The 27786-nt window shown below is 41.8% G+C and overlaps 1 protein-coding gene across 2 annotated transcripts in view; it reads left to right on the top strand.

The window, feature by feature from the left end:
• Nucleotides 1-27786, top strand: part of LOC110989233 (NAD(P)H-hydrate epimerase-like) — a 94345-nt gene that overhangs the window by 35748 nt on the left and 30811 nt on the right. The window lies entirely within an intron of this gene.

The following is a 27786-nucleotide window of genomic DNA, read 5'->3' as shown; positions in this document are numbered from 1 at the left end:
AAGGCTTCAGCGGCATAATCTACATGTATTCACCACATAGTAATGATCCTTCACAAAAGATCTTCATTTAACTTGATATCGTCCACAAGGATACCGCTCAATGCATCCCTCCTACGCTTCACCATTAACAACCACTTAAATCCCACCAACTCCCACAGCAAAGGTAGACACCCTGTAATTCAATTACTGGGCCGTAAAAGTACTGATGTTGGGGGTCATGTAATGGACCTGCCATTACTTGGGCCAAGGATTAGGATGGCCCCCGTGATGATTGGTGCTGTATTGGCACGTTTCGCAGCAATTCAATTGCAGCATCGTCGATAGTGCAACGATTATTCCTCACAGTCTTATGGAGTCGGAGGCCCACTTTTTCCTCATGCTTTTCAGCTGCTGTAGTTTCACCAAAAATTAAAGTGGAATTAAAGGTTATACATTTACAGTGCATGCATTTATATGCAGTGTCTTTTTTCAACCTCAGTTAGTTTTAAAAACTGCCTGTGATAATGGTTTGTATGAATTAACAGTAGCATTTGCTTTTACCTACCATTTTTGAAGCATTTACTCATGTTTGTATGAATAATAACGAAAAAAATTCTTTTACTTTAGTGCAACTGCTAAAAATTAAAAGTATTTACGTTTACCCTTTAACCCTAACACTCCTCAGTCCTCCAACAGGTGAAGGATTGAGGAGTGTTAGGGTTAAGCTTGTGCTTGACAATGAGCAGTTGCTTCGTTTGAATTGGAGTATTTACTTGACATATTTCAAGACTGGGTCAGGGCAAGCTTGAAAACGAGGAGCATTTACTAATGTTCAAAATGGCAGCGTTCATGAATGCCATTCGAAAGGAAACGCTGTATGCCTTTCGGAGGGGATTTCAAGAAACCAGATGAAGGCAGTTGTACCTATTTGAGAGTGGCAAAGCAATATTCTTAAAGATTTTTGCGATCAAAATTACTGCCATCGTGCTTATCTGCCATGCTGAGGTCTGAAGATACAGCACCATGCTGCACTGTGTGCATATGCAGACAACAGAAGCCTTATTGTTCGAACCATTCAGCTGTGCAGTCAGCCACAAGCTTAAAGCATTTGCTAACATGTATACTAGTAGATGCCGAATAGTAAAAGAAACATTTTATTTCTACAAGTTCAAGCATTTGATTATTCTTATTGGTTTGACTTCTCAGTAAATGCTTTTGCTGTTTGCTTGAACTTCAAAGTATTTGCTAGTTTTTATTCATACGACCCAAAGAGGTCAGCAATATATTGACCAAATTTCCACTTTCTCATGGGCCCTTCTGATACAACAAAGTTCAATCATTTGCAATGCCAGCGAGTCTCTTTGGCTTTGTTACAGTGTTACTTTGCAGCATATCCAAGCTTGATTTGGGTTACATTTGTAAATAATGAATGATGGAAATTTGGTGCCATATTTTGTGCTTTATGAAACCTAGACTACTGACACGTTCCCATCCCTTTATGAACACCTTATTGATCGGCATTGATCAAGGTACCCACTGCTATGAGCTGCCCAGCTAACCCTAGCTTGTTGGTAATCAAGTGGCTCAGACACCGTATACTAATAACAAGGAAGTTCTGGATTGAAGTCCTGCCTGTGATACAAAGTCATTATGTTTTTTTCCCTCACAAGGTTTGGGAATGCATTAAGTATACAGCTATAATATAATGTACACACACCTGTGGTGAAGGAGAAAATCGAGAAAGTTGTAAAAGAGCAAATTGACATAGAAAACAGAGCAGCCCAAATGGTATTGCTGAACATGACTTGTGACTAAGAATGGCGGAATTATAATAATTCAACTTCATACTGTACACGTATATGCACGTGTACGTGGTACAACTGTGTTTCTCTCAAGCAGAGGGTGTATAAAACTGGAGACCATTCAGCAGTGTATATGTATGAAGCCTAATCGTAATTAGGGTACTGTATTTCTATGGCAGTATTACCGTAGAACACTCTACATGTAGTAGTGTTTCGGTTTTGGAAAACAAAATTCAAGAACACTCACACAAGGTTAGTGTCTCTGGAGCTTTCTGGCAGAGCAAGGAAAAGATTTTGAACTGAGTTTCTCCGTAATTGTTGATAGAATTTCTTTTGGGGATGGGGCGGGGGGAGACCAGGATGAGTATTTTTAAATGCAGGTATATGTACATGTACACTTAGTGGAGCAAAACTACAGTGTTATTCAGGTGATGATTAGATATGTAATATTGCCCAGAATGCAACATTTGCGCTCGAATGATTCAATTTGTTCCCATAGCAATGCATGTTGATTTGCTTGCTCAAGAAGTTGAATGCCACCCTAAGGCCGTTCCACACAAAATATGGATTTCTGGTAATGAATAACAGATTACGACCGTAATTCTCACAGCCTTCCTGACAAAAAAAAAAATGAGCCCTTTTTCCAGTCTGGAACATGCATCACTGTAAGTACAATGTACGTCAATTATTCACAGACATGTTAATTTAGTACCGTAGTTCTGAGTATGACAGGATATCGTGCAGTGGTGCCGCTATTAACGTACAGGTGTCAATACTTATATATGGAATGAAAGGGTCAGCACTCTCGTGCACAAATTGACATGTGGTAGCGAAGTGTAGTTTGTCAAAGAAGCTTCATGGCAGAACACTGCAATGGGGACCAACTGTATTAGATTGTCAGGTTGTCTTCTACACCCACATGCACTCTACAGTACCTGTTCATGTCCGTCATTCTTTTACCGTGGCCCATTGTCTGTTTACAGCTTTGTAGCATAGATGCATTTACATGCACATGCACCGTAAGTTTATTTCAACTTTTTGGGTGTAGCATCTTGAGACAGCTACTGCACAGGTTTACGATACACGTCGGGCAGTTGTGCGGGGAAGAACAAAACAATTTTCAAACTGGATTTTCTGATAGAGTGCAAATTTGTGACTGTATTTGATAGTACGCATCAACCAGAGGTCTTGAATTAAATATTCATCATTGCCCCTTTGTAAGCAAAATAGCAATTCATTAAAAAAAAAAAAATCCAATTTTGTCTTATGTGCCCGGTTCTCTGAAGATACCCGGTACCTGTACAGTGCACCCGTATGTAGCCATCTGGGATTTTTTAATTAGAACTCCATTTGCTCCGCTTAGTATTGTCGTTTCAGTAGACACAATGTCTCTTCATCCATTAGTTCGTTTATGGCCACAAATTGCAAAGCTCCCTTTGACTAATGATCGTGCCCACCATACATGCATGTGGAAGGCTGAAGACGAACAACTTGGTCCAGTTCCAGTTCCATCAGGTGGTTGCAATCAAGTGTAAAATATTTCCACATGTGTGCGAGGCAATTTCCAGTGTATCCTCTATTGAGCCTAACACGGGTTTGCATTACTGCACAGTGATGCTCATCCAGCAGTTCAGGGATCACAGTATATGTTTTAAAGGCACATTCCTGAATTTTTTTTTATTAGCTTTCCAATTCTTGCTTGCTCTGACCTACTTTCATTTTTCCCAAATCTGTTGAAAACTTTCAGAGATCTCACCATAATTGTCAATATTTGATCTCCTCGAAGTCTCTTTTACGCTACTTAGTTTTTGCCGCTACAGAAAGCAGTGCACTATTCTACTGCAGTCTAAATGTCACATTGCATAAATGGATGGGATCATCATCATTTTTAGGATTGTCACATGAAGGAGAGACAAGGCCTTGTTTTTCAGCTACGGCCTTCCTTGGTGTTGATGCAGCGATGCGGACAAATAGCACAGAATGTATACAGGTATGAGTGTCTCTCAGTGTTTCAGCCGAGTCCATCACAATTTAAGTCCTGCAAGTCCATCACAAATCATCCAGTCCAGAGTGGATCTAGAATGCTTCTGGGTAGGTGGAGGGAATCAGGCCCATCAGACTTTTTATTTAATGTCTAATTGTTTACGGAAAGGCAGACCTATACATGTAGGTAATGCCATTTCAGATTGAAAACCACTGAATTGTAGTTTTGAAGTTTTGCCTTGGCTTTTTACCTATTTGTCTGCATTTCTTATGTAGAAGAATTGTGCTTCTATTTACAGGATAGGCTATGTATGTGTCTCTGAATGCTTTTTGGGGCATGCCCCATAATCATGTGAAGCAATTACGACAGGTTTCCAGTGGGACCAAGCAGCACGGCTAGTGTGTCCTCAGCACAAACTCGTAGGCAGATGTTCCCAAATGAGAACACCTACTGTTCCCAGGCGGTTGCCGGTGCATATTCCCAATTAGAGCACCCGGTTTCCACATTGGAATACATTTCCAATTATTGTGAGCTGTAAAAGTTTCCACCCAAGCCTGTAGGTTAGACACTGGCAAGATCTCTGTGTGCACAGCTGTGGTGTGGCCAGTCTGTTTGGTTCTGTTCTACTTGGTCCTACTCTTTTTTGCAGGACTTAAATGACCAAATGCTACCAGATCCTGCCCAATGAGTCTTAATAGGACCATTTTATCCGTCGTTGGCTAAAGGTTGCACAGTTTGACTTTCTGTGAAATGTGGACAGGAGTTTTTGGATGACTACATAAACATCAATAGCTCTTACCGATTTCATTTTGGCTAAGGGTCAAGTAAGGACCTGCAACTTAATTGTAATATACCGTACCGGTACATACACACCTGGGAGGTTTCACCTTTTGGTACATTTGTGTATTTATCTATTTTTGTTGTTTTCTTTTCATGTTTTTGTCAGTTTTCTACTTTTCGTAATGTGCAACACTGATAATGCACATGTAACATTGTACTCAATCATGTCTGTGCAGAATGGTAGTGGTTTTTGTATAGGCTCGATGAACCTTCAGGAGCACTTTGGTATACAGTGTGTTGATTGTCACATGGTGAAATCGCACGCACTTTTGGGTTACCTGTGTCTTTGTGTGCAGTCTGATTCATTTGGTTTGATTGAATGGAGTAGGCTAATTGAATGTGGGTGGGGAGGCACTCAAGAGTGGTGCACGTGTGTATAGTGTTCCTCTCAGGTTTGTAAAAGGGTTGGGTCTATTGTGAAAAAAGTACAGATCAATGAAAATTTATGATATCTCGTGGGCATATTAAACAAATACACTTGCACTGTACATGTATGTGAATCATTGGTTTGGCTTGAAAAGTCAGTTTCACATTTTGAAAAATCTTGTCTTTTCAAAGTAAAATTTTAGAACAAAATCGTTGGAAATCCATCATATGTTGACCTCTTTTGACTTTCTGAATAAAAAGATATTTAGCATGGGAATTAATTTGTGCTTGGCCAGTCATGACCTTGAAGTTTAAGACTTTGCTCAGGAGAATGAAGTGTTCATTCTCCTGAGTTTTTAAGACCGGTCAAGCTCATAATTTATTCCCTCATTTTAGGACTACATCTAAGTGCTTTTCATGTTTATCGTCACGTTTTTCAGTAGCAAAAGATTTGGACATCTATTGAAGGCTGCTTGAAATGTAAAAAACTGCTAGCAAGTGGCATCCGTGCTATTTTTTGGTTGTGAAACTCCATTTTGTTAGTAGCCAAAAATACTCGGACAGAGATGTCACCAATTTAAAGTAAACCGAGAAATTACACAAGGAAAATCCCACACATTTTAGTGTGCATGCATTACTGTCACATGAGTTTCACTCCAAGAACTGGATAATGTTCTGCGAGAAAAATGGAGAATGAGCCTATGTTACAGTTGTGTGAAGTTCACAGATTGTGAGATTCCCTTTTCAACATTTGCCCCCAACTTGTACCCATTCGTGTACCCCTCGTCCCTGCTGAATGTGCCCTGTACACCTTCCATATTTCATCCTCGCCTCGCCGCTTCTTTTACTGTCAAGGGAACCTTATCCTATCTGAGCACTTCATGTATATCTACTCCTTCTACTGTGGCATCACTACATCATGGCTGACAATGATGTAGCATAGCAAAAAAGTCTATCACGTCAGAAGATCAATGTCTTTTGCACTTTCTAGAGTGGCTGTAAATGGAGTGGCAGTCGCTACCAAATTATCTCAAGATAAAGGATGAGGATGCCTGAGATGAATCTGCCCTCTCCTTTCTCCTGGCTCTGTTGTCGGCCAGGGAGTCATTGCTAGCGTTGTCAGCCCACAGTACTTCACACCTTCTTGCACGGCATGCTTCTGTGCTGCTTTGTCATCTGCAGTGCATTCTCAGCAGTTGGGGCCCATTCCGGACGACTTCAGGTCTCTCTTGCAGATGTTCTTGAAGTGCTGGCAGGGCTGCCCAGCTGGATTTGTACCCTCAGTAACATCTGCATTGAGGAGATCCATTGGGGTTCACATCAAGTCCATCCTCCTGACATGGACCAACCATCTGAGACGTCTGAGTCTGAGGAGAGCAAACATATTCATGAAACAAAACCTGTTGGTCACTCCATACTGCCAGCTTATGCAGAGGATGTGTCTGAGGCATCGAAGGTGGAAGCCATTTAGTCTCTCCTCCCATGCTCCTCTTGACTGGTGTAGGTTATCCAGGCTTCCCTACCTTAGAGGAGCATATTGAGGACACAAACAGGGGCATGTTTAATAGTACAATACATTTTGGTATTGGCCCCGTATACCTTTATTGTTAATGGTATGCAAAGTATTGTGCGACTGACTGTGCCCCTAGTACATGTACTTGTGCATCTTGGTGTACAATCATCTTAACACACTATAGGGCCTACCGGAATCTGTCGATGTAAGGGCAGAACCTGTCATTACAAATTAACATCTCCCTAACGGAAAGTTAAAAAAAAAAGTTGTAACCCTACACGTGGTTGTACAATTGACCTTGGACTTAGATTACAGAGGTCTGACTCCATTTCCAGCCAGTCAGATGCAGTAATCAGAATGGAAATCAACCGTTGCGCTGGGCATAACGTTAATTTGGCAACTTACCGTGCCTCCCGTTGAAAATAATTTGAAATGCATGGTTAATTATGCAGAAAAGAATGTATGTACATTATGCTGGTTGCAACTTGATTGGATATGGCATTTTGGTTAGTTTGGCAGTCATCTTGAGAAAATAACAAAAATGCAGAGATAGGAAGAAAAAAAGAGAGAGAGAAAGATTAGCTGACCATTGAATTTATCCCAAATAGTTTCCTCTGAAATAAAGAAAAACAGGGTTTCAGGAGCATCAGATAGTTGGTTTGTGTGACGTGACGCATTTGACTTTATAATCAACAACCAAGTCTCCCCCTGTGAAAAATCTTTCACACAGAGTTACAAAGTTTCCGAAAGCTTTAATGGATCATGACAAAAGTTAAGTTTGTGCCATTTGGAAACCTGAACAACTTTAACCTAGAGACTGAGTGTGGTTGATAGATTGGAAATGTGAGGGATGAAAGTGTCCATGCAGCAATAACATTGGACTTGTTCGTACATGCTCCATCTAGTGGTGTTCATGACTACATTTGCCGACAGGTCCGTTCAATCAAATGGTTATTACTGTAGCACTATCAAGCACTTGGAACATTCATCATGCGTCTGCATTAACTACACGTAGCCCATTCATCCTCCTCAGTCTTGGTAATTGGTTTCAGTCCAGATGAGCACGTAATTCGCAGGGAAGTTCTGTCACTCTTAAATGACTATCACGACATGCCACTCAGCATCACATTTCCTTCCCCTCCTTTTTGGTGTGTGCTTCTTGTTTCTGTGTAATACAAAATTTGGTCGGTAACATTTTTATAATGTCTGCATTAGTTGTGAAATTTGTTGAAGTCATGTTTTGAGTCTGGGGTAAGACAAGTATTAATTTAAGCTTGGGTCTTAGGCACAAGTACTAGTACATGTACTCCATTTACTGAGTAATATGTGTGTGTCTACCTGTAGTTGTTGTAGGGCCTATGATACATGTATCATAGGCCCTTTCACACTGGATGAATCTCTGGGTTGACACAGGGTTGCTGTGGGGTTGAAAACTAGTGATGATTTACACTGATTTATACTGTGCCAACCCTGTATCAACCCCCAGATTAACCTCAACCTGGGTTGAAGTCAACCCTGCTCTGGACCAGGGTTGAGATTTTTTAACCTGGGTTGAAAATTATTTGTGCTCATTTCGGGGCTGAGCTCATCCCGATAAGCTCAATTGACACGAAACAAGCGTGAAACAATGCTAGGTTGAATGCGGGGTTGAAAAATAAAACTTTCAATGCAAGGCAGTCATGGGTTCACAAGGGGTTGAGGTAACCTGGGTTGAGAGCCTGTAGTATGAAAAGGCCTTCTGAGTATATGTGGGTAATTCCAGAAATTAGGGGTCTATTTTTGTTGGTGCCCCTGTCACATCTGACACATGATTTTGCAAGTTCAGAACGCATTTTCTAATTTCCAAGAGTGATAAATTTATGCAAATTACCTGCCAAACAATTAGTAATACATGTGGTTTGAAATCAATTCCGGTGATATTTCCATGTCAAATAACAAAGGTCAGATATAACAGCGACACAAAAAAGTCACACTTTTGGAGCCATAATTTCTGGAATTACCGATGTGTATTGAGCCACACTGTGGCGTGTATACAGTGTGTCAACCCGGCCATTTTTAATGCACCTGAAAACAAAACAGGTCCACACAAGTCCACTATTAGTGCAAACCTTGTGGAATATTTTAGTTATACTCCAACATGCACATGCACATGTACACCATACAGCTAAGCTCACAGCCCCTATGGTAGTCTTGGGCCAAGACGGCGGAACTCGATAGTGGACTCGATCGAACCATCGAGCATATGCTGCGCGTGCCGATTTCTATTGCACTCTCTTGTGACTTCATTTCACCAATTGATGGCTCATTCTACCGTCTTGGGAATCTCCTACAAATTGTTGAACTTTTTCATTAGTTTTCCTCCAGATTTCCCGGAGGAACCAATCCGTGCCTGGGAAATTCCAGGTGAATCTGCATGTGATGAATATGGATTAATAACCTGCAACGCATGACCTTTCTAACAGTACTGTACACCGTATACCATACCACGCGATGCGGCACGAAACGTACTACTAAAGTACTTGTACTGTTACTGTTGATAATGGCCGCAGTCAATGCATTGGACCAAGAAGTGAAGAAGAACACCTGTGAAAGACTTCATAAACAAAACTGAAGAAACAACAAGCTGATGCCAATGTGCGAACCTGCTCCAACGCTCCCACAGCCTGTTTACATGCTATTTTGCATCCTACGGTCAATTGTAAAAATTATTTTGCCTGGAAAGGCCATACCTCAATTTGTAGGAGATTCCTAAGACGGTAGAATGAGCTGTTGATTGGTGAAATGAAGTCATGAGAGGGCGTGATCGGCATATGCTCGATCCTGTCCGCTATCGAGTTCTGCCGTCTTGGCCCAAGACTACCTCTGTGGAAAATGGGTAGACCCTCTCTATGGGTGGGCCAAGGCATGCAGACCCACAAAGTTTCCCGCCTTCCCCCATGAGAAAAAAAAACAAAACACAAAGATACAGAGTTTCAGAAGCAGTTTAGGGTTATGGTTACGAAATGAAGAGGAACTGTCAAGGACATGTTCCAGAAAATCCCAAATAAAAGAGTGTTCACTTGGCGAGACAAATCAGTTATACTTGTATGTTAGCTATGCACACTTGTGTCTAGTTGAATAAGTGATGTAATTTGAAAGAAAAGGTACATGCACTAGATTTTAAGAAATAAGTCCTCAGATTTGTGTTTCTGTATTTCAAGAATAGATTTTTAATAGACATTTTGGAAGAAGTTTAGTTTCAGCTGTCATGTGAAAATAAACATCAAACTAAGAAAATTGTGTACAGGATTGTACATGTACATGTAACAGATTGCATTGTTTTCGCTTTCGCATTACTTTAATGCAAGGAAGGGAAGTCCAGTGTTCGGCCGGATCTAATCAGGAACAGACCGGTTTGCTCTATTTCTTTCTTCTACGCAACTTGATCTGAAACTGGCTCGTTCATTGGAGCCAGTGCTCCTCCTTCCCAGCAGGTGGGTCATCACTGTGTCATTCGTCGCCCCATTCGCCTTTGGCCTTCCTATTTTCTCCTTTTCTCCTGTCCTCTGACACCTCTCTGAATAAGCCTTCTGCTCTCAACACACAGCCATATCCAATTCCTCTGCCTCTTTTCTGGTTTTTTTTTCTCTCACCAGTCTCTTGCTCTTTCATTGCCTCACTTTTATTGACTTCCTCGATACGCTAATTCCTCTATCGGATGAGGGGACCTTGCAAGTATACATAATCAAGCTAAGGAAAAAATTATGTCTTCATTGCAGATGGTAAAATGGAGACACCCATCTTTCTTCAGAACCAGATTAATTGAGTCAGTTGGCCATTTGTGTCAAGGGGTTCAAGAAACCTGCTCAGAGTCTGTGTAGAGGGGAAGAGAATCAAGGTTTTTTAAGTAACACCTGTCAGCTTTGAGCATTCAGAATTTCAGACTTGGATTATGTCCTGAAAATTGGGAGATATTTCTGCTTTGGTGAAAAAGGCTTTCCTGAGTGCAACATGACCTCAGTATTGGTCACAATATAGTACATGTATATGGGTGCATTTATGTGCACAAAAGAACCCCATAACGATGACAAAGATGACTGACATTCATATAGCTAGTGGAAACCCACCTTGGACACACATGGTACCTGTGATTTTACAGGATAGACTCATTGACTTGCAGACTGAGACTGGGGTGTGCAGAGATGCCGCTCAAATGAATAAAAATATTGGTGATGCCTTCATTAAATTTCATGAGATACATGCACTCCCATAGGGTAATTGGATTTCATTGGGAAGATTTGCATGTACACAAGTCCTCTGTTTTTGCTACCCTTGGTAATTACCACTTACAGTGAGATAGTTGAATCCAGATTCTTAATTGTTGATCCAGCTTGCTAAGTGAAGGCTCAGGGCATGAATAGTTCGAGTGTGCAGTTGCATGCAATTGATGAGGTGATGCCAAGAGAAAAACGAATCTTTGAACTTCAGTAGAGGCTTTATGAATTTGCACTTCACAAGTTTGCAATTCTGTTGTGATCAAGATACCATAGGTATTTTAGCTGGTCGTCTGCACGTGAATTTTGAAGGGTTGTGGGTCATACATGTACGTTGAGACATGTGAAAGGCCACAGGCTGAAGATATAATTAATTAATATTCATGTTCATTGTAAGTGCCTGGTGCATGCACCATTAATGTACATGGGTGGTTCATAAAGGGGCGGCATTGGTTAGTAATATAATTTATCAAACACCATACAGAAGGTTTTGTTTGTTTTTTTGAGTTGTCCAGATTTTAATCCTAACCTTTCGTAGGTCCCACTTAATCAATTCACTTGACAGTATGAAAGGATTGTGCAGGATTATAATGGATGGTATATTTTCATTTAAGCCGTGGGCTATTTGTAAGAGGCTAATTGGTCCATGTTTGGCCAACGTTTGACCAAATGAACTGACATCACACATCCTGCCAGTAATTAGTTCATTCCAAAGGCTTCCTGTTTTTATTCTGTCCCTCATGAAAATGCAGAAATTTATAACACACGTCCTTGATAAAAGTAACAAGTGTATTCCTGACATGCTCAGTTTACAAGTGGTTGAGAAGACTTTTGCTGATGCCAGACTTGATGGGCATGCAGTGCTTCTGTAGTCTTATCACACACATATTGGTATGCACCTGCTAAGAATATCAAAGAAAAACATTCACATCTGGGGGCAACCAAGCAACCGCATCTTGGGGGGGATGGAAGATGTGCAGAGGACAGTTACTTGCAAACTTCACCGTACATGGTTAAATTCTCTTCTGGCACTCAGGCAATGAGGACAAACAAAGAGAAGAAAACATTCAGCAAATTGAAATTCCTCTCGTGTTCCAATTAGCGGAGGGCCTTTGCGTCACTAAGCAGGAGCGCTGGCCTTGTCATTGGGCCATTGGATGATCCTGCGGGGATTGAAAGAAATTTCCTGTCTTGTCAGTTTTGTTTTTTTTTCTTCTTTTTTTCCGTGTTTAATAATCTACCTCTCTTTCTGGGGTGGAAAAATCCCATGAACTGGTTCTCGTATGTGTAGAATACCCTGCTGTGAAGTTTTCGTTAGAGGCTTTGTTGGAGGTTGCGAGGAAATGAAAGTAGGTCATCCGTCGTCGCGCCGCCGCTCTCCAAATGTGTCATGGCACTCTGTTTTGCATTCATCCCTAACCCTTGCATGTCGATTGCAAGCAAAGCGGTACTCAAGGCAAACAGTGGTTCCCCTTCCACTCGTCGTGCAGTTTCACTGCTAGTTTAAGAATTACAGCATGTTTTGACATGTGCATACCCTATAGGTACATGTGGAGGCAAACAGACTCGTTACAGGCTATATGTAAGACAAGTTTCCACCATTGCAAAGTCTATTTTCTTATCCAATTACCACGACAGATCAGGTGATAGATGGAATTTTCTTTTGTAAAAGTTTGTTTATTTGTGATTTTTTCAACTCGGAGTAAGATTTATGCATATACATTGCGTGTACATCATCTGTCAGCCTCATTGTACAAGATTGTTAGTGTCTTAGTATACATTTACGTGATTTGGATATATGCTACCTTTAATTGGCCTGTGGGGCCAAAGTGGTCACCATACATGTATGACATGTACATGCCGTCAAGTTTTTCTGCAACCTTCAAGGCTGCATAATCGTGATAGTTTACATTTCACAACAGGATTTGGTAATTTTCATTTTCTCACTTTGTACGAATTGTTTTGCCTCTTTTACTCATGTTGCAAGGTAGGTGTAGAGGTCTCGTTCTTTCCAATCAAATTCATCTATTGCTGGTGCGACCTGTACATGTACATGAAATCAAAGATCCTTCATGTACAGCGCAAAGAGTGGACAGTGACCATCTCTTTGTACAGTGTGCAGTGTAATGGCGATGACGTCATTTTTTGGTCTGTGGGCAAGGGGGCTACTTATGTTGGGAGCGTTAATGCTTGTGCAGGCCCCACTGGTTGTATGGAGAAAGTGGGCGTTTGAGCGAATTTTAATCAATTAAACTTTTTGTATGAAATTTTACGAAACGAACTACAATTGGAATGAATGAATAAATAAATTTCTACATTATAGAATTGATAGTATACAAAAAGGTGTAAGTCTAACCCTCAAAGACTGCCATTTCTTGTTTCTCCATAGAGCTTTATATAGCTCCATGGGTTTTTCCAGCCGAGGTGGATTCTACCCCACCCCCATCACATGTAAACAAGGACGAATTTTAATTGAATTGATTGCGTATGCCAGTGAATATGGCCGAGGTAAAGAAATGGCTGAATGTTATTTCACTTGGTCTCAAGATTTTATAGTTATGACACAGTGAGCAGGGCATGCCATGTTCTGTGGTCTGTGCTTAGGCCTATAAACACATTAAGTAACGCTCCACCCAGGTTTGGGGTCCTGGGAGGGTAAATTTGATTTTTTTTTTGCATAAGCCTCGAGCCTGAACCTTTCACTTACATGTAAGAAGGTGGCAATTGTTTGAAGTATTAGCAAATCTAGTCATAAAGATAAAATAAAAAAAAATAAATAAATGAACAGAAAGACGTTTGTTACCTTCGGAGCAGGAAAACAGTAATTATTAAGATACAAGGGATATTAGAGATACTTTTCTCATTAACTTCTTTTTTTTCTCTCTCTTCTTATTTACCTTTTCATCAGTCTTATTTGTCTTCAGGTCCTTGTAATAAAATTACACTGCAGTATATAATCTGAATCTTACAAGATATTTATGATGCAAACTAATTGAGTTAGTGTTTTTGAGATAAGATGCCTGATCCCAGCACAGGCACACTGTCAGTGTCAACATCATTGAACATAGTCAAGGAGTGTTCAGACACATTAATGAATTATGTCTTATTTAACAAATTGTAGATTATGCTTGAAATTTTATCGGTTGTGCCAGACGGATTTATTAACAGTACGATAGAGGGATGGTTATCAATACTTTCAAAGGTCTTCAAAGTTACAAGCTTTCCACATTTTGGCCCATACCCAACTTTTCTTATTTACAAAAATATTCACAAAATGCGACAATATTGCCTAATGACAATTTCTGTACACGTCTGTCCCAGAAAAATTGATAAAATACAACTTTCTCCAAACAAGACTTCTCTCACCTTTCTTTGTTTCTCAGGAGATGGTAGAAAGAGTTTCATGTAGTTGTTCTTTTACTGTTGGTGCAATTTATGGTAGAGCTCCGCGTGCTCACTAGTGTTTTCCATAGATGTGTTACGGTTTGGCAAAAGTTTTCCCTTACCCAACGTAAGCGGCACCATATACCATGAGCAGCCATCTTGCATTACACTTTTTGGCAACTGGTTAATGCAGTGCTATAGGATCTTTATTGAAAGGGTATATTGTTGTAGTTACAAAATGGAAGTCACTGGTGTAGTCTTCAAAGACAAAAAAGTTAAGTCACACACCATTCAAAACCAGCTTTGACTTTGACCAAAGTGTCATTCCTTGTCTGTGCACATCCCAATGTTGCTTGTAATCAGATTCTTTTTGATAAGTGACTGGTGTTTTGACAGTGGATGGACTTTTTGCTGGATATAGGGGAGAACAGTGTATGTGAGATTACACATCAATCTTGCTGGAATTAAGTTAACCTTTACTGGTGTAGAATAAAAAGAAAATAACATGTTCTTGGCTTATAGCTGTTTGTGCAGTGAGCCTCTGGAAGCAATCTTTCTCTTTTCCTCTGCTGAGTACCATTCAGTCCAAAGTGTACACGCACTACCCATTTGTGTAAGCTTTCTGAGATTACGATCAAATTGATATCAACAAAAATGCCAGGGCTTTGGCGACGACTATCCATGCATTCGACTGACTTCATCTCTGTGGCTGGATCCTGAGGGATTCACGGATAGTTTGGTTCGCTAAAACAGCACATGATTGCAGATTAAATTCGGAGGTGATGCACTGTATTATATTTTCCGTGTAATGTCTGAGAACAGCAAACTGACGTTTTGACGACACTGGTGCATTGATCTACTGCACCAGGCTCAACAAAAGGTCATACCAGGGTATGCTTCAGTCAATTTCATTTTCACTTTCGTCTCATTGTTTAGTCAGTTTTCATTTGGAATAATTTTTTTTTACATATTTGTTTTGAATGTGACGGTTGCTGCTTCATTAAATTTGTAGCTTTTCTGTACATGCATGTACATGTACATAATCTGTTCTCTTTCTCATATTTTACCTGAAGTGAGCTCTCATGTCTATTGAAAGCCTTTTCCAAATTTTCCACTTCCCAAGGCCAAACACGTTATACAGTTTTCTAGCAAGGTGTTTTGCAGAGTAAAACCTGTCAGTTTTGTGTCAGGCTAATTGCTTTTAGTGCTTCGTCTGAGAGAGTTCACACAGTCCAGTGGATGAGGAGTGTTAACAAAAGGAACGGGATATTTTCACAGTTAAAGGTAATATCCTGTCATCTTCGGAAAGAGTGGGCCCTTTCTTATGCCACAAAATTTCTCATTGCTGGCAAAGTCCACTGCATTTTTAAAAGCTGTTAGACTATTGCACATTTAAAATCACTGTTTTGCATTATTTATGGTAGCAGGGGTGGACTAGGTTGGGGGCTGTGCTAAAAGGAGTCCCCTAGAACTCGTGAGAGGATACAGCCATGTCGCAAAAGGCACAGTGCCAACATGTCAGTGGTTTAGTAAAACTTACATTTATGACTTGTGGCATGCAAGTGGAAAACTTACCAAACACGAAAAAAAAATTTACATGTACTCAGCAGTACTTGGAGAGAAGTATTAGAAGGTGCATGATTCCTGAACTGCTTAAAAGTTTGCCTGTGATTAACATACATGTAAATTGCTAGGCTGTATGATGCAAGACTGGGCACCAGGTTCATATGCCAGTGAATTGTGAGGAGTGCAGGCCATCAATTCTCAATGTAACATGTACACAGCCTCTGTTGTGCCAGAGGGAACCCATTCTCCGGAGTGTTTACATGCTAAAAGAGAATTGTTAAATGTTCAACATTTTGAAGTAAATGCCTTGCCTTTTTACAATTGAGGTTGCACCTCTGGATAGAATCCACAAACAAGACTGCAAAATGTCAGTGAAGTGACTTGGCTCTCTGTTTCAGTTGTGAATTATACTTGCAAAAAATAAAATAAATTGCACAGGGCCTGCGTGTAATTTCCGTAGTAAGAGCAAACCCTGGGACTCTCTCAGTGATGAGAAAGCTTTGATAACCTTTTTTGAAAAGCCTCCGGATATTATTTTTCAGCAACTTGTTTGCGCTGCCATGTGCCCCCAAACATTTTTACTGATGTAGATATATTTGTTTGAGTTTGGCCATTTAAGAATTGTCCAGTGGAGAGTGTTTGCTCTGTGTTTAATTTGCCGTATGAACCAGGCAGGTAGTGTGTCACACTTTCAGCCTTTGATCACTGTGTGCCTCTGTTATGAGGAAGGGTGTGAAGTGTTTGTATAAAAGTTCACAAGAGTTATTTTTCTTCAAAATCACACATTTGTACAGTGATGAAGTACATCTTATCCATCCAGTGCCAGATTTTTTCTATTCAATTGGCCGTCCACTCTTCAAGACCATCATTGGCCACTCAAGGTGACTGCAACGGGAAAAAAGAAATTACAAAAAAATGACGGGTTAGGTTCAGGCCTGTTGAATCGTTTCTCAGTTTCAGTAGGCCTGGATGTCTCACTTAATTAGGTTTGCAAAAAAAGTTCCATTGTTACAACACAATATGAGAAGGCATGACTATGGGGAGGGGGCACAGAGGGGGCAGGCACCTCTCCATTATACATGTACATCTGTGCCCCAACATGTCCCTCTTCTCCCATGGCACTCAGGTTGCAACCTGAAAAGCAGACTGTGCATGTACAGGTACAGGTACATGTATGCGCCCCCTAAAAAAAATTAGTGTACCCTCTGTGCACCCCAGTATATGTACTGAAGCTAGACCCTCACACTACTGGTTTATATACATGTACATGTACAGCGAGGTTCCCAGCAAAAGTATGGGATTTTGAGTCATGCCTACGTGTAATTGACAGCTTAAGTTTTTTTCAATTTTGTGTGCTGTTCGTGCAAGTAGGTTTAGCATATTTGATCAGATGTTTACCCCGTTCAAACTCATTACTGCGTGGTAAACTGCCTTGGTTGAGTCTTGCATGGTTGAGATGTGGCCATTCAGATAGAGGCCTAAATACACAGAAAATTGATGTAGTGCACCTCATTGTTGGGGCCATACTCTTGGGAAATCAGTTCAAACTGTTGTTTTGTATTAGTTTGGTCCATTTCAGGCCAAATTTGATGGAAGCATGCCAGATTCAGTAGCACTATGCTAATATGAACTGCCTGATTGCAGAGGTTGACCACTGGAGGAAAGTGTATAGGCTTGTTGATTGTCATTGAAGTGTGTTTGCGGTCGTGGGGCAGGGCTGCCGCCGGGCCTGGATTGGCCGGACGGATGTCTCACTAGGCAGACTACTTTCTTGTGTAACTTCCTCTAAGGGCTGGTCTTCATCATGGTACTCGTACGTGCTATTTGAATCTGAGAAACCATGTTCCATTTTAACAAGACTATTGTCTTGTGTTTAAACAACTGTTATTTGCTGCTGGGTTTTGAGGGCGAATGGGACATTGAACATTAGACGTATTGCATATTGGACCCTTGTCTAGTTGCAGCTGGAAATGAGTCTAAATGTTTATCAGTCATGTGCCAATCAAGTAAATGTGACATCAGTGGTCACCGTATACATGAATGTTGCTGTGCTTGCATATTTGGGCAGGCCTTCACCACACTAAGGGAACAATTTCATTTGTTTGGCAAATTAGAAGTGAGTTGTGGGGACATTTCTCTGTCCCCACAATGTTTTTGGTCCCAACAAAATTGGTGAAATGCTTTAGTAGTTTGTGTGTGTCACCACAACTATGGAACAAGTACATATTGGTAACCTGGCACGTTTATATACGCTTTACTCGTACACATGTACATAATGCAGTTGGATCAGATAATGAGATTGGTTCTTTGAAATTCGATAACTGCTGAGTCCCTGTGACATGGATTCAACAAACAACAACAGATCACTCAGTCTTGGAGAACTCTGTTCAAAATGTGCCTGACCTCAATCTGACCAGTTCATCATCATCTTCATCATCATTGGCCACGCATTTCAAGTCACATTGCAGGTTTCCCCGTTGTCGTGACGGGCACTTCCTCTTGCCCTACTTACAGTTTCTCTCGGCTTGGCCGGGGAAAGGAATCGAAGCAGCAGGTATCAAGTCTCGTTTTGAGAGGGCAACTAATCCCGAGCGGTTACCCTCGGCGAAATGTGTGTACACAAGGACAGATTACTTGAGACTGCTAGCGCGTGGGTACAGTGAACGGTCTGCATGGCAGGTAAGATGAGAAAAGGAGGGCACTTTAAAGGGGCCGCCCAGGTCAGGCTGGGTATTCAGCCTGGGATGTGGGCTTCAGAGGTTTGTCAGTCATGAATAATTGGATTGGATTGCCTTGGTGCAACATTAATGCATTAACATGTGTGAGTGGCAGCTGGTATTGACCCTGATCCCCTAGGCATTTTATTGCGAGGAAATCCTCTCAGTCGTGCAGTGCAGCTTGGCTTAAGCTTTCAAGAGACACATCGTCAAGCCCCATGTGAAGACATGTATAGGAGTGGCCGGGCTGTACATGTACATTGTACATGTTATGCACCTTCCTCAATCCTACAACACTTGGCCATACCCTCTCATGACTTTTGAAGGACATAAGAGAGTAACATTTATGGTACAGTGATGGTAATTGAACTGCATGCACATGCACTGGTATGTACATGTACATGTACCTTAATACTACTAGGTTAAGTTTTATGTGAATGCACGTATGCCTAGAATTAGAGGTTTACTTGTCTTGGCCTCTGGTCAGAGGAGTCAGTTGGTCCAGCACACAGGTACAGAAACATACATGTACAGGCATCAGACACTAAATATTTGTATACAAGCACACTTTAATACACCATATGTCTTGGGCAGGAAGGACCTCCTCATCAGTTGAAAAGAGCCATGGTGGTGACGGTGAGTGTTCATTTTGTTGGTAGCGACACAATAATGCATGCATTTACAGTTGTTTGTGAACCAGTGAAGTGCAGTTCCCACCAAAGGAGCTCCCTCTCTTGATCCCACTTAAGCTGGGTTTACACTTTGTTCCTGATGGCCATGGCAATCACGTTTCTGGCCACCGTGGACAAAACGGTATGGACTTGACACAACGCTTGGGGACGGGATGGGCAAACGTGACAGTCCGTGATTGCCGTGGAAGCCAGGCCAGATTTTTAAACTGTCAAAAATTTTGCCACAGCAGTCACGGTGCAGATGAGAAACCTAGAAGGACGTAGTAAAACAGGGTGAACGCAACAAAACGTGACAGTACGTGATAGGCCGTAACAAAACTTGGAGATGGTCTGTAGTGGGATGGGAAGCATGTGCATTCCCCGGCATCTTACGGTCCTTTAAAGCTTTGTTATGTTCTGCTGCATTTAGTGGGTGTTTTTTCCCGATTCTCATGGCAAGTTAAGGTGTACGATAGCCATTTCATCACGTTCAATCATGGCGCATCCTGATGTGTGACGGTTTACAGGCCCAGTGCAATGCGGCACATTGCGTTCTACTACAGTTTGATAAGGTGAGCATGGTCTGGGAGGGAGTATGAAAGCTGGGCCAGGCAGGGCAACTTCATGCAACATGATAAAAAACTACTTTCAAGAAATCAATTTAGCAGAACCTATCAAAATCCCATGGCGCGCTACGTTTTGGGCAAACTATGTTGCTGTGGCTGCCGAGAACATCTGGTAAACCTAACTTAAGAGCAAATAGTTAAAAGGATCAATGGGATCTCAAGGGCACAAACTTAATTTTTGAAGAATTTTTCAGTTTCTGTCCCATTTTGCATGCCCTTTTGTTCCTTTGGAGCTTCAAGATTGCTTCCCATACTGTATTTTTGAGACTAAAGTAGGATATGGAAAAGATTATAAGTGTTAATTGACCCAAATGCATCTTCCTGATTGATGAATCGTAATGCCATAGATGGTTGAATTGCCTTAATTGTGATCCGGTAACATTAATCTCCTGTGAGGGACCAACATCTCCCCCCACGTCAGGATGTAGGTAGAACCTGGCCTACCAAGTGCCCTTTAATTGAGCTTGGCAGGTAAAGCCATGAGTGGCTTGAGCAGCAATGGTGACCATCTCTGCCTACACTTATTAGTTATTGAAGTTTTCTGGGTGCCTTCTGATGCAAATTGTGAATTTGAATATAAAGTCTTCAGTTTGGCACGACTGTGTGGCATGGAGTAGAAAGTCAGTGGTAAATATGTATGCAGACTTGGAAGAGGGCCAAAGCAAGTTTTTTATTCCATTACAGAACCTAAATTTGCATATCAGGGCGCATGCGTAAGAAACCTCCCTGTAAAAGTCACCCAAGCCACACCCTCCGCGCCCACTACATGTCCCATACAAAAGGCCGTATAGCACCAAGACTCGTCCTATTTTTTTTTTCAGCGATGCGTGCATTCTACATTGTGTGCAAAAATCAAGGATAATCTTGACATTGAGCCACATCCATAACCGCAATCTTGCTTTGGCTATGTTTAAAAAGCTGACACTGCCAGAACACTATAGAGAACTGTAGTTGAAGCAAGCTACGTGCTGTGCGAATCTCCCACGCTCCCTCCAACCCTGATCGGCCCTCCAAGCATGGTATTTCCACCATATCCACCAAGTCTATCTGCTACGTTCAATGGTTGGAAATTTCCTGTGGTTGAGCCTGCAAACGGTCACAACCAAGCCTACTCCCCGACAGATCCTATACACCTTTGTGGCCTATGTGAGCTCATGGAAGTAGTGGAATTCGCCATCCATGTATATGTGGGATGGTGGGCCCAGCAATCAATGCAGCGCAGTCATCCAAATGTCTGGTGAGCCCCACTTTGTCACAGAGGCCAGGGGCACCTCCAGCATCGTCATCACATTTTAGCCACAATAATGTCAGCTACATGGTTGCATTCCCACCCATTTTGTTTCAGGTTAGACCTGACAGCAGTTTCAACCTCGCTCTCATCCAAGGGCCTGGTCTTATTATTCAACTGACTCTTACCAGTTTCGGGTACGAGCATCTTGATTTTTCTGCATATCCTTTGAACTATCCGGGGAATTCTCCATGCTTTGCAAAGGCTCACGATGTAGTTGGTGCCTCCAAATCGAGGGGGCCTTCTCTCCACGTCGCTCTGATGACCGTCTTGACTGCCCCAGCTGTTCCACCACACGGGCTCTCCGGTGCACCCGTTCTTGGTCTTGCTCTGCTCACGACCGGACTCCAAAGTCAGACTAGCTCTTCTCACATGTGACAAGTTGCAGTCTCCACTGATGCACATGAGTCGATACTGTTCCAGATCTCTGTCTGAGGCATTAATTTCTTATCCATCCACTGATGAGGATAGCCTCTCCTTTTTCCAGCGGGCCAATCTATCATTTACGGAAGTGGGTAAGCTTCTCCAATTTCCGTTTCCATTCCCAGTCGAGCCTTCTCGACCATTTTATCGTAGGGATATGGCAGTTGTTAACATTAAATCAAAAACCCACTTTCCCAATAGATACATGTATATGTTGAATGTGATTGCATGTAGGCTTAGTACGAATGAGGCTTTTAACTAGTCCAGGATTAACAAATAATCCCATCTTTTAGCGGATTAAAAAGTTTTTAGATGCTAAGACCCAGGTTTTTTGACAAAACTCGCAAAATTCTCTCGGCATTAGACGACCAATTGTGTCATTATTGTCCCCCTCTTGCTGTCTTACGTCCTTTACTTTCAGGAAATGTTAAGGTTTCTTGATGATTGCCTGAGGTTTTATCTTGAGTTGACTTTCTGGCTTGCAACAACTCACAATGGTGAATAACATAGTGCCCGGCATGTTGACTTGTTCCTGTTTGTACTGACCTACATGAACTTGCAAGACACACGCATGACTTGGGTCGACACACTTCGTACTACTTATTCATTCTCTGGTCAGGCTCCCCAACTGCCGAGGGCTCCCGTATCAACCCAGGTCTCAAATTGCACATTTGGAACCAGCCTCCCTTCATGTGTGTGCCTGGATGCTAGCTGTCACAATCTCCTTCAGAGCAGCTGACCTTTCGAAGCAGCTACAAATTGTGTAGCCAAACACAGGTGGGAACCTAACAGCGATTTCTTCACTTTACGAAGTGGCGCAAGGCGATGGTTATCAATCCTCTCTGGACTAGTCATCCGGGATTTTCTTTTCCAGCTTAACTCATGTCTTCAGGTCTCCAGAATCATAGGTTTTTAGTTTAGCCATTGGTAAAACACAACAAGGGTTTCATGGCAGATCAAGCATCTTGAGACCAAGGCTTCATTCTGTCATGGCCTCCCAAGCCTTCTTTTGAACCAGCAGAGTCTTCTACTCTTCATTAGCTTTCCATTGAAATGGTATTTCTGATAACTGCCACAACAATTCAACAAAGAGGCCAATCCCATACTTAGTCTACAGAACTGGGAACCCTGCGGCATATGTCTCATTGCACACATACATGTAGGGTTTCTAACCAAGAAGCAAGCAACCGATTTCTTTCCCTCCGAAATCCTTGTACATGTACCAAGTTTGACAACACTTCCATCAGTGGAAGAAGAATTATGGTGGTGCCCCGTACGAAGTCCCACATATTACACATGTCCATTGTGTGCTCTCAGCTGTTACAAGGTGACATCAAGCAGCGATTCATCACAACCATCCAGCTACATCACCCGGCTGGGTGCTTGATTAAGAGAAATTTCTAACTCCTTTTCCTGTACCCATTCTCTATAAATAAAGCAGTGAAATTCCCTCATTCTAAAACGAAAGTCAACATTTTAAATTCAGTCTGCGCTGTCCACCTACAGGGCTGACGACTGTACATGTATGTTGATAAAAGAGAGGAGTGTTTTTTGAAACATTCTTTCCTGTTTACCATCATGACCATCCATCTTTATGTTGCATCCATTAAGGCACATATCAGCACCATCCACACCTACAGCAGCGGAGGGATTCAACCAAACAGCCTGCGGCAGTTAGAATACTTGAGCACTTGGCTGTTTTGTCAGGTTCTGGCAGACAGTTGAGGAAATTGCACCGGCCTAAATCTTGACAAGTAACAGTGCGTCTCTATATTTAACCATGCTGTGCTTAACATTTGCCCAAATTTGCAGCCGTGGTTGCTTTCTCTACGGCTGTGTCAAGTTGTTCAAAGTTATCAGTTGAAGGAGAGAGTGATCATTTTTCTCTTGGAACTGTACCCCTGGGTAACATTTTGCCATTTCAAGATGGTAGCACTACCACCTTATCCACTCGGAGTGGAACAAAAGAGGGTGTGTTGTTATGGTACTCACTGCACAGGTGCGCGTTTATAATGGAGGTCAGTGGCGCGTTTGGCGCAAAGCATGCTGAGTACGCATAACGAATTTATTTCTTAATGTGTGGTCTTTCCATACACACAGAACGCGTGCAAGAACCCGCTTGAAAAACTTTCAACCGTGTGTCTTTCTTTTGCCGCTTTGGGTGCACTTCAATTCGGGGCGGATAACCAGCACATTAATTATTTCAGTTTTACTCAATATACATGTATGTTGTTTTCATTGCAAAAATTTCCCTCTGACAAAGTGCACATGTTTAAGGCAAGCCTGCAGTACTGCAGGAGCGACCTTCATTGAAGCTGAACCAATTTAGTGAAAGTTTGCTGTAAAACGTGGTGTTTTAGGAGGAAAGGGCTGTAGCAAGGTAGACTCTGGTAGCTGTCCAACTGAACTCTGTGAAGAAACAACATTATACCTGTGGCTGCTCGTAGGCATACCTGCAGGATAACATCCCCAATGCCCCCTCCTTCCCAAGTTGGCCCATCAAGTTTACTCAGAGGGCACCCCCCCTTTTTGTTTGATAAGATTTGCTGGCCCATTGCTTCGTAAGTGCGGTTCACAGACAAAGTGGGCCAATCGCTCAATGGGGGAAGGCAGCGTGCACAGTCGTGGGACGCCATCACACATTCACACATTCGGTGTGCCCATGAATAATAAGGCAGGAAGGAATATGGATGAGCCAGGTTAGTGGTTGTATGCTTTCTGGTGGGAGATCATTGGATCAGTTGCAGTTCCCCCTGTGTATTTTTGTAGCATTAAGTTGGGGCCGTCTTTGCCAGAGTTACTGGCAGCCTTGACAGTAGGCATCTGTTTCCAGGAAATGTTTTTGTCTTTCGTGGTGTTGCTTGGGTAAAATGCATCTGAGAAAAATGTTGAGTGAAACCGGAGAAGGGCATTCCTCTGAATGCATCAATTTGACAGAGCTGGGAATTGTTTCCACTGGAAAGCATAGAGGAAGGATGGATTTCAGTGATCACGTGGGCCTTTTTTTTTTCACAAAATTGTTGTTTAAAAAACGGGATTCCCCACAAATCAATCCCACGCTTAAGACTTTTCCATTAAATCATTCCAGCCGAGTATTTGAATTATTCATGTGGCACATTGATGTCTCAAGTCAAAATTCTTGCCTCAGTCTGTATTTCCAAGGCGAAATGAAAATTGACTTGCATCATCTCAGAGGAGTAAGCGAGCCTAATAGCTTTGAACAGGGGCTTGACACACAACGATATCCTGGAGTCCCCAGAGGGCGTCATGATTCATGAATTGAAGATATTTACTAGTAGGCATGAAGCCCAATGAAGTCATCATGTGGCTGTGTTAGCATATACACGTACACTTGTAGACTACATTGTTAGTGTGCACACCAGTACATGTATTCTCAATTTTGATCTTGTTACGCGTATTTTCACAAGTTGTTGAAGAGGTGGTGTTGCCAGTGAAACCTCCAAGAGGTCCTAATAATTTTAATACTCAGTCTTAGAGATACAGTCAGATAGATACAAAAGAGAGCTGTCCACACCTATGTGTACATGTAGTCTTATACAAGCCATGAGAACATGCACGTACAGTCTTACTTCCAGTGGGTTTGCACAGAACTATGGTTATTTCATTATACCAACTCAATTGGTAAAAATTCTGCCCCAGCTTTGACAAGACTCACCTGTTCTGTTTGGTTATGAAAACACCATATCCACTCTGGAAGCGTGACTAGTAGGCATTTCACTCCCTAAGAAAAGGAACAAAATGAGACAGAAGAACCTTCATCTATCTAGAGAAGAAAAAAACACGAAAAAGGTAAAGCCTGATCCAGATCTTTAGGCACAGGAAGGGGAAACTCTACCCTTGCATTCACCATAACCACAGGGGCATTGCCAAGTGTACATGGAGTCAATTGGATGCTGCCAGAGCACCCTTGTAATTACGTGATCTGAAAGACAAGGTCTCACTTCTGCTCTATACGTGCCAGTGAGATGAAGCCCGTAGACATCACAGCCGAGATTTCGTTTTGCACAATGTGAAAGCTGAATTGAAGTCCCTGTTTGCATTACAGGATCCCGCTGAGTGATTATGCTGTTCCATGCACAGATAGTCAGGTCTGAAAATTCATATCTGATGCACTATATGATCTGTTTCAAAATTTTTTCTTTTCCTCTATAGGGGCTTCGCTTTCCTCTTTGAATTTTTCATTTTAAAATACTGCCTCTCCATTTGCTTCTTTTGTTAGATGGTTAATAAGAACGTGTACTGAGATTTCATTTTCTGCACTTCTTGTAGAAAATAAGTTTGAAATGACTGACTCTTGTAGATAAAAAAGGGGGAGAGGGAATTGACAAACAAGGCAAACAGGATACATATACATGTACAATGCTAGCTATATACAAGTACCTACATTCAAACACTGTGAGTGTTTTGCTGTACTCAGAACGGGGGTTGTATTAATGGACACACGTGTGCTATGGTTAGGCATAAACTGCATTTGTCCAAGCAGAATTCCTGTGCGTTTTAATGCCAAATTGTGTACATTTACAATGGGCCGTTCTCAGGATATGCAAAATATCCAAATAAAGGGTGGTCTACTACTACTACTACCGTAGTGTACCCAGAAACTAGTGAAAATCCCCTATCCCTTTGTCTCTAGAAGCATACCAGTTTTGAAATGAAACCTGTCATGTTGGACAGCCAAGATTTTGGTGAGGAACCGGCCCTTCTCACTTTTCATGGGCCATTAAAAAGTTAAAAAGGGTGTTTAAGAGTTTAACTCGTCAACCCTTGAGCTAGCATTGTCAGTCAAACAGCATAGCCACTTCCCAGTTTGGAGGGCATTCTAGTGTGATCGGTGACAGCCAGTGTGTTTGGAATGACAGCCTGGCATGAAATTGTAGATTTCATGTTGAGTATTAGGTTTGTTTTCCCCTTGCCTGCCGCCGAGCGTGACCTGAGTTGAAATGCTACTCCAGCTGAAAGTGCGGGATAGGATTTTGCCACTTGATGGAGTGCATTGGTTTGTCAATGTTAGGCTACTGCTACAGTGAAGTTAGGTATTCTTTGGATTTGTTTTGTTGTCTTGGTTACACATACCGGCCTCTCAAGCTAAAATTTTTTTTTCTCTCGTGAGTTTGGGCTTGCTTTAATTTTTTGAGGAATTCCCTCTGTACACTGTAAAATCAATAGAACTACACGTTCATATTCCCAGAGCCAGGTGAAGTGTTCCATTGGCCCTGGTCCCCAATTTTCCGTAGGCCGTATATGCATCAATACTCTGCTGGCCCTGTGTACAAACACCAATTTCATGCTATTGGGTTAATGCCAGAGCCTCACATGTTGTGTTGTAGCTAAGATAGAGCATAGCGAGCAGTGAACATGTACATGCTGCTCAGTTGAATCTTTTCCAGAATGACCATTCAGACAGCAATGCTGAACTTTCCTTTTGTGTGTGGTGAAGGTTGCTCTTTTGTGATACAACGGTACATGTACATGTATAGCACACCTACCGTTCAGTGTGCACAAAGGCCCTCCAAGTTTTTGTGAGCCCCAAATTTTGCGTAGGCCCTAGAAAGGCACAGTGCCTACAACGCTTGTTGGAGAATCTGGCTTTGCGCGTTTATGAACATTTTCTCTCCATTCTTTTTATACAGAAAAATCTGACACATCAGCTTGTGATATCTCTGTTGTCTCTTATTTTGTTTGCAGTAAAATCTGAAACTGCTGTACATGTCTCAGTACAAACTGTTTGTTGTTCTTCGTTCAGTCAGGAACAGTTTTGAAATATCTGTTTCAATTACAAAAACAGCAAATGTCGAATACAAACTGTGTAAGATATAAATCACGTGCCTTATCTTGGACCTTCATTTCCACCTCAGGTTTCTGGAGACAGTCTGCATCATTTTCTTTAATACTCTGCCTGCCTATCATCACTGACAGATGTAGCCTCCTCCTCCCTTATAGCCTGAGGGTTGCAAATCATCAGTATCTTCAACATATGGGTACTTGTATACAGTACTTGCCTCAGCGAATGCAGTGCAGGAGATTTAGTGTCCAATAACACCCGAGAGGATGACACAAATTTTGGTGAACTCGGAAAGTCTGATTATGTTCTCCGATTTTTTTTTTTACCCTGAGGGGATGGGCTCCTCTTAATGGCCAGAAAAACTAAGATTATAGAGAAGGTACATGTAGATCTTTGAAGTCTAACATCCACCACCTCGGGAGGGGTGGTAGGCACTTTGAGAAGTGGTTTCTACAAACGTAACAGAATAAACGTTTTAAAATGTTTGTGCCCCTACCCCCCAACAAGGAGACTTAAAACTGGTTCACCTTTCACATGTCAATTTTGCTTTTGTATTCATGTGTGTGTATGT

The sequence above is a fragment of the Acanthaster planci genome, linkage group LG08, assembly GCF_054643075.1.
Source record: "Acanthaster planci isolate LZ-2023a linkage group LG08, COTS_SCS, whole genome shotgun sequence".
NCBI classification, from domain to species: Eukaryota; Metazoa; Echinodermata; class Asteroidea; order Valvatida; family Acanthasteridae; genus Acanthaster; species Acanthaster planci.
The sequence above is the reverse complement of the archived record's forward strand: the minus strand, read 5'-3'. Positions and strand labels throughout refer to the sequence as shown.